The sequence below is a fragment of the Cupressus sempervirens genome, chromosome 4, assembly GCF_028749045.1.
Source record: "Cupressus sempervirens isolate cs-2001-9-10 chromosome 4, ASM2874904v1, whole genome shotgun sequence".
NCBI classification, from domain to species: domain Eukaryota; kingdom Viridiplantae; phylum Streptophyta; class Pinopsida; order Cupressales; family Cupressaceae; genus Cupressus; species Cupressus sempervirens.
The window spans coordinates 502,913,264-502,924,504 of NC_143121.1; positions in this window are offsets into that span (position 1 = coordinate 502,913,264).

Below are 11,241 nucleotides of genomic sequence, written 5' to 3' on the forward strand. Positions count from 1 at the left end.
GGGGTCATAGGTTAATGCATTCAAACCAACCAAATGGGTCCCTAGGGGCCCTAGGGTCCCTTGGGGCATAGGTTGTCATGAAATATGTCGAGATGGGTCATAGGTTTACCTATGATCACTCTCGACGCATTCAAACCAACCAAATGTGTCCCTAGAGGCCCTAGGGCCTCTAGGGTCATATGTTGTCATGAAATACATCGAGAGGGGTTATAGGTCTCTCGACGAATTTGAACCAACCAAATGTGTCCCTAGGGGTCGTAGGGCCCCTAGGGACATATGTTGTTAGGAAATGCATCGAGAGGGGTCATAGGCTCTCGACACATTCGAACCAACCAAATGCATCCTTAGGGGTCCTAGGCCCCTAGGCACATATGTTGTTATAAAATGCATCAAGAGGGGTCATAGGTTAGCTTATGACACCAACCAAATGCATCCCTAGGGGACCTAGGGCCCTTAGGGACATACATTGTCATGAAATGTGTCAGGACTTTCAACACATTGGAACCAACCAAATCCATCCCTAGGGGCCCTAGGGCCCCTAGCAATATATGTTGTCATGAAATGTATCGAGAGGGGTCATAGGTTAACCCATGACCCCTCTCGACACATTCAAACCAACCAAATGCATCCCTACAAGCCCTAGGGCCCCTAGAGACATATATTGTCATGAAATGCATTGAGAGGGGCCATAAGTTTACCTATGACCCTGCTCGATGCATTAGAACCAACCAAATGCATCCCTAGGGGGCTTAGAACCTCTAGGGATGTACGGTGTCATGAAATGCATCAAGAGGGGTCATAGGTAAACGTATGACCCCTCTCAACGCATTGGAACCAACCAAATGCATCCATAGGGGCCCTAAGGCCCTTAGGGACATACATTGTCATGAAATGGGTCGAGAGGGGTCATAGGTTACTCGACGCATTTGAACCAACCTAATGCATCCCTAGGGGTTGTAGGGCCCCTAGGGACATATGTTATCATGAAATGCGTCGAGAGGGTTCATACGTTAACCTATGACCCCTCATAGGTTAACCTATGACCCCTCTCGATGCATTCAAACCAACCAAATGGGCCCCTAGGGACATACGTTGTCATGAAATGCATCAAGAGGGGTCATAGGTTAACCTATGACCCCTTTCAATGCATTCAAACCAACCAAATGTGTCCCTAGGGGCCTTAGGGACATATGTTGTCATGAAATTCCCTAGGGCCCCTAGGACCATAGGTTAACCTATGACCCCTCTCGATATTTCATGACAACATATGTCTATAGGGGCCCTAGGGCCCCTAGGGACCTATTTGGTTGGTTTGAATGCATTGAGAGGGGTCATAGGTTAACATATGACCCCTCTCAACACATTTCATGACAACATATGTCCCTAAGGGCCCTATGGCCCTTAGGGATGCATTTGGTTGGTTCAAATGTGTCAAGAGTGTTCATAGGTTAACCTATGAACCCTTTTGATGCATTCAAACCCACCAAATGGATCATAGCTCATAATAATAATAATTATAATAATAAAAACAATTATATATATATAATACTATATTTAATAATTATAGTAAAAATAGTAATAATATAATATAATAATCATATATATATTGATATATTATATTTATAGGTTGTAATAATAATAATAACAATAATAACATATATTACATTATTATATTTTACAATAATAGTAAAAATCATAATAATATAATATAATAATCATATATATATTATATTTATAGGTTATAATAATAATAATATATATTTCTATATTATATTTAATAATAATATAATATAATAATCATATATAATAATAATCATATATATATATATATATATATATATATATATATATATATATATATATATATATATATATATATATATATATATATATATATATATATATATATATATATATATATATATATATATATAGTAATGAAATTTGTTTGCATGGCCCATAAAATTTGTTCACTTCCTTCCAAAATTTGGGAATCAATTTTGGGTACCCGATCTAATATCGGATATCCAATTTGATATCAAGTACTCGATATGAGATCGTGTACCCAATAACACTGGCATGATTTTCTGAACATATTTCCTATCATTGCAAACCTGACAATCATGCTTTTTGCTGGCCATTTTCATAGATTTGGAGAAATTTGACTTTTTAGGGCCCATACGATTGAAAAAAGGTTCGATAATATATTATTAGGTGTCTGATATTGTCATCTGAATGGGGAGTAGTAGTCATCAAAAGGATAAACACAAAAAGAAAGTATCAAATGAAGACATTGCCACATATAGGGAAAGGGACAAGCTAAATCACTGAAGGAAGAGACAAGGTATGTTAAATGTGAGTCAAGTTGACGATGTATTGGTCAAAGGTGAAATCATAGAGTCAGATAATGAATATGTGCAATTGGGGAATGAAAATGTACCAATTGATAATGATAATGTCGGGACTTAAAATTTAGAGAATGAAAATTTGGAGAATGAAATGCTACCAAGTCATAATGTAAATTGCATGATTGATCATGTCAAAAATGAAAATGCACAAGAACCTTACATATCTCCTAATTATAATCGACATGAAGGTTCAAGAACACCAAAATGGATAATTGAAATTGATGAAATGATTATTACCAATTTGGAAGGGAAAAAATCAGAAAGAACCATTCGATTATGGGCTTCAAGACTATATAAGATGTTTTTTGACAACAAGACAGTGGTGAAGCAATGTCAACTTTTTATACACTTATTAAAGATGCAAAAGATGAGACTTATGCTTTCCAAATTGAAGATTTTTATCAAATAAAAATTGGAAAGAAATTTAATTATTGTGAAGAATTTTTTTCAATGCTCTCAATAGCATTAGGAAAAATAGCAAGGAGAAGGGTAAGAGAGCTGCTGGAAGGGTTATTACAACCTCTTTGGTAAGTCATCATTTGAGAAAGGGTAGATATATGAGACAAACTTGTATTGACTTGAACCTAAATCGTACTACTTTGAGAAGAGCACTTAGTAGACAAGAGATAATTGATGATCTTCTTCAAAATGAAACATGGGCTTTTGGTGGGAGACTTCCACATTTTGATAAGAAGCTATCCAATGATGTGAAGGAATAAATTACACAATTTGGCACTCTAGCTCAAGAGTATCACTCAATGCTAAAGACATATTAAAGTTGAGAATTGGCATCAGAGACTGCACGCCACATCCTAAACATTATTTGGAGGTAAGTCAAACTATGTTGTCCAAACAATTTAGAGAGAGTCATCCAAGTTTTCATATATCACAAAGGGCTTTTGAATCTTTGAAGCCATTTTATTGTGTGCCGCTTATAATTCGAAATATATGTTGTTGCAAATATCATGTTGAGTTTTCTATGCACCATGAACTATTATGCTCTATCCGTTCTACTTTGCATAGTAAAGAAATGTTGGAGAATTGTGGTGCTAGTGGTCTTCCAAAATCATCAAGAGACTTGCTAGATCAATATTTATGTCATAGAGTTGATGGTTGTTTCTTTTATTGAAATGCTTGCTTAAATGAGAAGTGTTCAGAATGTGGTGGCTTATCCAAGTTTGACACATGTTTCCATGATGCGTGTGAATAAGATCTTGGGAAGACAATAGTAAAAAAAAGACCTATATGAAACAGTGAAATACACATTAAAGAGTGGGGTTGAGGGCTCTAGATGTGAATTGGTTGCAAAAGAAATCAATGTGGCTAGTTTTATTTCAAATTTTAAGACAAATATTTTTTACAAGTATGTAAGACATAGTCATAGGTCTCAGTGGTTTGATCAATAATTTAGAATGTGTAGGAAGACTTTTCTCATTGGCACTCTTATATCAATTGTTGACTTTTCTAATAACTACACATTGCAGCCTCAAAATGAGACATAATCTTAGTTTTACAACTCTATTCAAATTGCCATTTTTGTCCACATAATATATAGGCATTACCCATGATAGTGCGGAAGATAATCATAAGATTATTAGAGAGTACCATTTTTATATGAGAGATTATAGATCTTACTCATGAGTTTGTGCAACATTGTTTCAAGAATTATTTTAATTTCTTATAGGAGCATACAATTACTATGGATAGACATATCATTTGGTCAGATAATTATACAGTTCAATTCAAGAATGCTTGCATGTTTTATTGGTTGTGTAGGATGCATGTAGAAAGGGGGGTGCCTCATATTTGGAGTATTTTTGAGTCCGGCCATGGGAAAGGGGAACATGATGGAGTAGGGGCATGTCTGAAGAGATCTCTAGTTAAGGAGCAATTGAAGATTTTAGGAGCAGAGCTTCTTGATCCTTGCAGAATTGTTGATTGGTGTAGTTGAGCATTATCATAGAGGGGTCTCTTGATTTAGTAGTATGCAGGTTCTTTTGGTTGGTTGAGGAAGGGTCCATAGGTGATAGATTAGATTGTACTACAGTCAGAGAGTCATCAAAAATGCATTCATTCCAGAGCTTTGATTCTAGTACATGGACCATTTGGACATGATAGCTAGCTTGCTTTTGTCCTAGTTGTTTTCAGTGTGATTGGGATCATTGTGAGTCAAGTGAGTGGGTGGACACATGGACTCCAAATTATCTTACTCCATTTTCTATCATACCCTCTATCAGAAATGATGATATAGAAAGTTCACTTGAGCATAACCATCTATCAGATCTTCTTCAACTAGGACATGTCTTTGCATTGGTTGCACCACAGCAGAATGATGAGAAATTAGATTATTGATTAGCACATTGTGTAACAGGTAAACAAAAGCTTTCACAACCGATCACAAATGATGATGGATTCACATATCCTACCGGTTCAGTGGTTGTCACTGGAAGATGGTTGCAAACATACATGCTTAGAAGGAATGGAATTCCTGCATTTGAAGACTGTCATAAGCACAAAATAATTATCGTATATTCACATCTTATTATAGCAACAAATGTAAAGTTGTTGAAGCATGAAGGAAGACCAAAAGTAAAAGAACTTTTTACTATTACTAATGTTGATCATGAAACCCTATTGGAGACCCTAAAACAGAGAGAGGGCCCTATTGGAACACTCGACTAGGTATATTTATTTCTTATGTTATTTTGTTCATAATGATTCAATAAATTGATGATTATCTTGTTTAATAGAATAAGTTACTAATATTTTTTATGATATTGGAATGTAGGTACATCATGAAGAGTAGCCATGTATGAAGACAAAAAACTAAATAAGGAGCAGAATGAAGAAAAATCTATTCTATTTTTAACACTACAATTTTTTACAATACTTTTATTGACACTACGATTTTTGGTAGTTATGTATTAATGTAATAATGATGAAAAACCTAAGATATTGTAAATGTAAACTTGTTGATTTAATATAAGAACCAAAGATGATTTTACTTAATGCAATTTATGTGGAGGGACCTAAAAATGATTATTTTAATACATACTAACACCAAACTTGCACTGTGCCCAATGCCAAAAACTTGAGAGAGGTAAAAATAATTTTTTTTATTAATACTAACTCTAGTGACACCCTTTTTTTGGCTGCGGAGAACCTCCATCATCCACAACCACCCTATACTGAGGAGTCTCCAAGGTACTCTAAGTGCATGTCGAGGTTGATCTTCCGAAGGTCTTAACTCAAAGCTTGTGGGAGCTATCGATGAAACATTGAATGCTATAGGATGGTCATGGAAAGGCTTAAAATAACCTATCTCATTTTTAAGAGATCACATTCCATTTGGATTCGACACAGCGATCTCGTTTGATGCCAAAACTTGTAGTGTGCCTTAGTTCATAGGTGCATCATATTGTAACTTTGAAACCGCTAATCTTGGCATCAAATCATCAGCACCATTAGCTTTGGATGGGCAGGTGAACCCTAGTGACACCCTTGTTCTATCCATGGAGAGCTTTCATCGTCCCCAACCACCCCGTATCGAAGAGTCTCCAAGGTGCTCTAAGTGCGTATCAAGGTCAATCTTCCAAGGGTCATAACTCAGAGCTTGTGAGGGCTATCAATGAAATTTCAAATGCTACAGGATGGTCATGGAAAGTCCTAAAATAACCTATCTCATTTTTGAGATATCACAATCCATTTGGATTTGGCACAGAGATCTCGCTCAATGCCAAAACTCGCAGTGTGCCTCAATTCATAAGTGCATCATAGCATAAATTTGAAACTGCTAATCTTGGCACTGAATCGTCAGTGCCATTAGCTCTGAAAAAGTAGGTGAACCCTAGTGACACCCTTGTTCTAGCTACGAAGAGCCTCCATCATCCATGAACACCTCGTATCAAAGAGTCTCCAAGGTGCTCTAAGTGTGTATCAAGGTCGATCTTCCAAGGGTGATAACTCAAAGCTCGTGAGGGATATCAATGAAACTCATGAGGGATATCAATGAAACATTGAATGCTACAAGACAATCATGGAAAGGCCTAAAATAACCTATCTCATTTTTGAGAGATCACATTCCATTTGGATTCAGCACAGCGATCTCACTTGATGCCAAAACTCACAGTGTGCTTCAGTTCATAGGTGCATCACAACGTAACTTTAAAACCATTGATCTTGGCATCAAATCATTAGTTCCATTAGCTCTATATGGGTGGGTGAACCCTAGTGACACCCTTTTTCTAGCCATGGAGAGCCTCCATTATCCGTGGCCACCCTATACTGAAAAGTCACCAAGGTGCTCTAACTGCATATTGAGGTCAATCTTTTGAGGGTTGTAACTCAGAGCTCATGAGGGCTATCAATGAAATTTCAAATGCTACATGATGGTCATGTTGAGGCCTAAAATAAACTATCTCATTTTTGAGAGATCACATTTTTTTTGGATTTGGCATAGTGATCTCACTCGATGCCAAAACTCGTAGTGTGCCTTAGTTCATAAGTGCATCACAACATAATTTTGAAACTGTTGATCTTGGCATTGAATCATCAATGCCATTAGCTTCAAATAGGTAGGTGAACCTTAGTGATACCCTTGTTCTAGCTGCGAAGAGCCTCCATTATCTGTGGCCACCCTGTACCAAAGAGTCTCCAAGGTGCTATAAGCATGTATCGAGGTTGATCTTTCAAGGGTCATAACTCAGAGCTCGTGAGGGCTATTGATGAAAAATTAAATGTTATAGGATAGTCATGGTGAGGCCTAAAATAACCTATCTCATTTTTGAGAGATCACATTATGTTTGGATTTGGCACAACGATCTCACTCGATGCCAAAACTCGTAGTGTGCCTTAGTTCATAGGTGCATCATAACGTAACTTTGAAACCGCTGATCTTGGCATCAAATCATTAGTTCCATTAGCTTTAGATGGATAGGTGAACCCTAATGACACCATTGTTCTGGCCGCAGAGAGCCTCCATCATTTGTGACCAACCCGTATCGAAGAGTCTTTAAGGTGCTCTAAGTGTGTATCGAGGTCGATCTTCCGAGTGTCGTAACTCAGAGCTCATGAGGGCTATCGATAAAAAATTGAATGCTACATGACAGTCATGTTGAGACCTAAAATAATCTATCTCATTTTTGAGAGATCACATTTCATTTGGATTTGGCACAGCAATCTTGCTCAATGCCAAAACTCGCAATGTGCCTCAGTTCATAGGTGCATCATAGCATAACTTTGAAACCATTAATCTTGGCATCGAATCATTAGCACCATTAGCTCTAGATGGGAGGGTGAACCCTAGTGACACCCTTTTTCTAGCCGCAGAGAGCCTCCATTGTCTGCGGCCACCCCGTACCGAAGAGTCTCCAAGGTGCTCTAAGTGTGTATCGAGGTCAATCTTCAAAGGGTTGTAACTTGGAGCTTATGAGGGCTATTGATGAAATGTTGAATGCAACAAGATAGTCATAGTGAGACCTAAAATAACCTATCTCATTTTTGAGAGATCACATTCTATTTTGATTCAGCACAGCAATCTCGCTCGATGCCAAAACTTGTAGTGTACCTCAATTCATAGGTGCATCACAACATAACTTTGAAACCTCTGATCTTGACATCGAATCGTTAGTGTCATTAGCTTTGGATGGGTAGGTGAACCCTAGTAACACCCTTGTTCTAGCCGTGGAGAGCCTCCATCATTCGCGGCCACCCCGTATTGAAGAGTCTCCAAGGTGCTCTAAGTGCATATCAAGGTTGATCTTTCAAGGGTCATAACTTGGAGCTCGTAAGGGCTAGCAATGAAATGTCAAATGCTAGAAGATGATCATGCCAAGGCCTAAAATAAACTATCTTATTTTTGAGAGATCACATTCTATTTGGATTCAGCACAACAATCTCGCTCAATGCCAAAACTCATTGTGTGCCTCAATTCATAGGTGCATCACAGCATAACTTTGAAACCACTGATCTTGGCATTGAATCATCAGCACCATTAGCTTTGGATGGGTGGGTTAACCCTAGTGACATCCTTGTTCTAGCCATAGAGAGCCTCCATCATCTGTGGCCACCTCATACTAAAGAATCTCCTAGGTGCTCTAAATGTGTATTGAGGTCAATCTTCTGAGGGTTGTAACTCAAAGCTCGTGAGGGATATCAATGAAATGTTGAATGCTATAGGACATTCATGTTGAGGCCTAAAATAATCTATCTCATTTTTGAGAGATCTCATTCTATTTGGATTCGGCACAATGATCTCACTCAATGCCAAAACTCATAGTGTGCCTTAGTTCATAGGTGCATCATAGCGTAACTTTGAAACCACTGACCTTGACATCAAATCATTAGTGCCATTAGCTCTAGATGGGTAGGTGAACCCTACTGACACCCTTGTTCTAGTTGTGGAGAGCCTCCATCGTCTGCAACCACCTTAGTGTAGAAGCACCTAGGTAGTCTAGTTTGTACCTAGTGCTTCTTTCTTGTTATTTTGGCTTGTAGTTATGCTAGCCAAATCACTATTTGTTTAATAAGACCTATTAGGTTCTTAAGTAAGGTTAACTTAGTTTCTAAGTGGGTTTTTGCTCCTAGGTTGTCGTTATGCCTATAAGTTGCTCAATAGGGGTTAGGTTGAACAAAGTGGTAGAAAAGTTGACCAAGGGTCAAAAACCATCTTGGCATGTCTAAATCAACCTAATAGGACCCCTTACAAAATTTGGTAAACTCGTCTAATTAAGGAAAAAGTTATAGCAAAAATTGCTCAAAATTGTAGAAATTGCAAATATTGCAAAATTGCAATTTTGCAACTTTTGCAACTTTTCTTGCAAAGTGAAAATGAGTGCAAAGAGTTAGTTAGGGGTTTGAGCACAACCACACAAGGTTGGAAACACCTATATAAGGTGTCAAATGATCTTGCTATGACTATGATTTTAATGTGCTAACAACAACATCTAGTTGAAATTTGTTTGAGATATTGGTTTTTAGTTATCTTAGAGTTGTTGGTTGATCCAAACTCATACATATCAATGTCATGATGCTGATGGAAGCCTTGAATCTTGCATTGTCAAAATTTCATGTGGGCTTGGTAAGCCGAATGTGTAGTAAAGTCTCATAATAGCACTTGTTCTCATTTTTTTTTGTAAAGTTGATGTACCAAGGTGAAGGAGGTCGATTGAAAAGATTATTTCAAATTAAAGATACATGATAAAATTTCAAATTAAATATTGCATCAAAATTTGATAATAAAGGTTGTCAAAATGTTATTCACAAATTATTGCATTTGAATCGAATATAACAAACATGATCAAAATGAATGATATTCCATAAACATGGACAATACACATGATCCACAATAAATTGAACAATAATATACTAAATTAATATGTATATCATTGTGCACATAAATGACAAAAATATATATCAAAATACATGTATCCATAGACAAATTACACAAATATATATCAAAGTTCATGTATCGATAGACAAATCACAGAAATATATATCAAAATACATAGATCCATATACAAAATTTGGCTAATCATGCCATCGAAATGTATATAATATCAATGTTTCTATAAACAATATGGAATATTCCATCTTGAAATGTCTCATGACGTATCCTATGATAACTATACTATCCTAGGCTGCTAGTGGATGATCAAAATGTAGCCTTTTCACTGCACTAGGTGGATTAGATGCCTCCTACATGAACAAAAAAGAAAAACCCAAAGTTAGACTACTAAATTTCTATGATTTTGTGTATCTATCATTGAATTACTCAAATGCATAATGATATTTTTTTAATGAATATTTATAGTATTAAACTTTCATCATAAATACCTCTCCTGTCAACCTCCTGCATTGATCAGGAGTCCTCTCATATGTCCTCGACAATGCTTGTACCTCGTTGATTGTGGCCTATGTATGTTCAAATATGTTTGTTAGATGAATCTACAACTTAACTATAACATTATAATTCATAGCATGCTAAATTTATAACATATAATCAAGAATTCAACTACAAGTTACCTATGCCGACTCCTCCTCAGAATATAATGGTTGCATCAGCAAAGATACAAAACTTTGTTGTCCAACCTCATGTACAGTAGATGTTTCCTATGAGATACAAAATACTAGTTGTTAATATCACAGAAATCAGTTTTGAATTTATTTATGAAAATAAGGAAAATAAAAAATAAATGATAATTATACATACAATGGAGCTCTCAGTGCGAATGGAAATGCCAGAGCATCTACAACGTGGAATCTGCATGGGCTCATCACTAGTAGCCACACCCTATACAATAAAGAATGTAATTAAATTTCATTACCACAAAAATTTTACAAGAATGCATTGATATTTAATCAAATAGAAAGCACCTAATTACCTTTCCCTTGTGAACGAATCCTGCCTCATCCCCCGCACTCTGTCCCCCAAGGATAGGTGTGTTGGAAATGAGAATGGAGTAACTGAGAGGGGAGGGGTGAATCAGTTACTACAAAAACTTTTCCCACAAGTCCCTTAAGATGTCAAAGGAAATACTCATTGCTGATACACATATGATCAAATTGAAAACACAAGAAACAAGAGACAAGACACACCAGATTTAACGTGGAAACCCAATATGGGAAAAACCACCAATGTAACTAGTTACTATTTTTCACTCTTCTGAAGTGAGCCCTGTTAGGAGCCAACCTTGTTAAAGGTTACAAAACACACTGTTAGGTGCGACCTTGTTAGAGGATTTAATCACCCTGCTAGGAGTGGCCTTGCTAGAGGTCTTTAGATCAATTCAACTGAATTGCCACCTTGTTAGAGGATTTTACAAAAGGCTGTTAA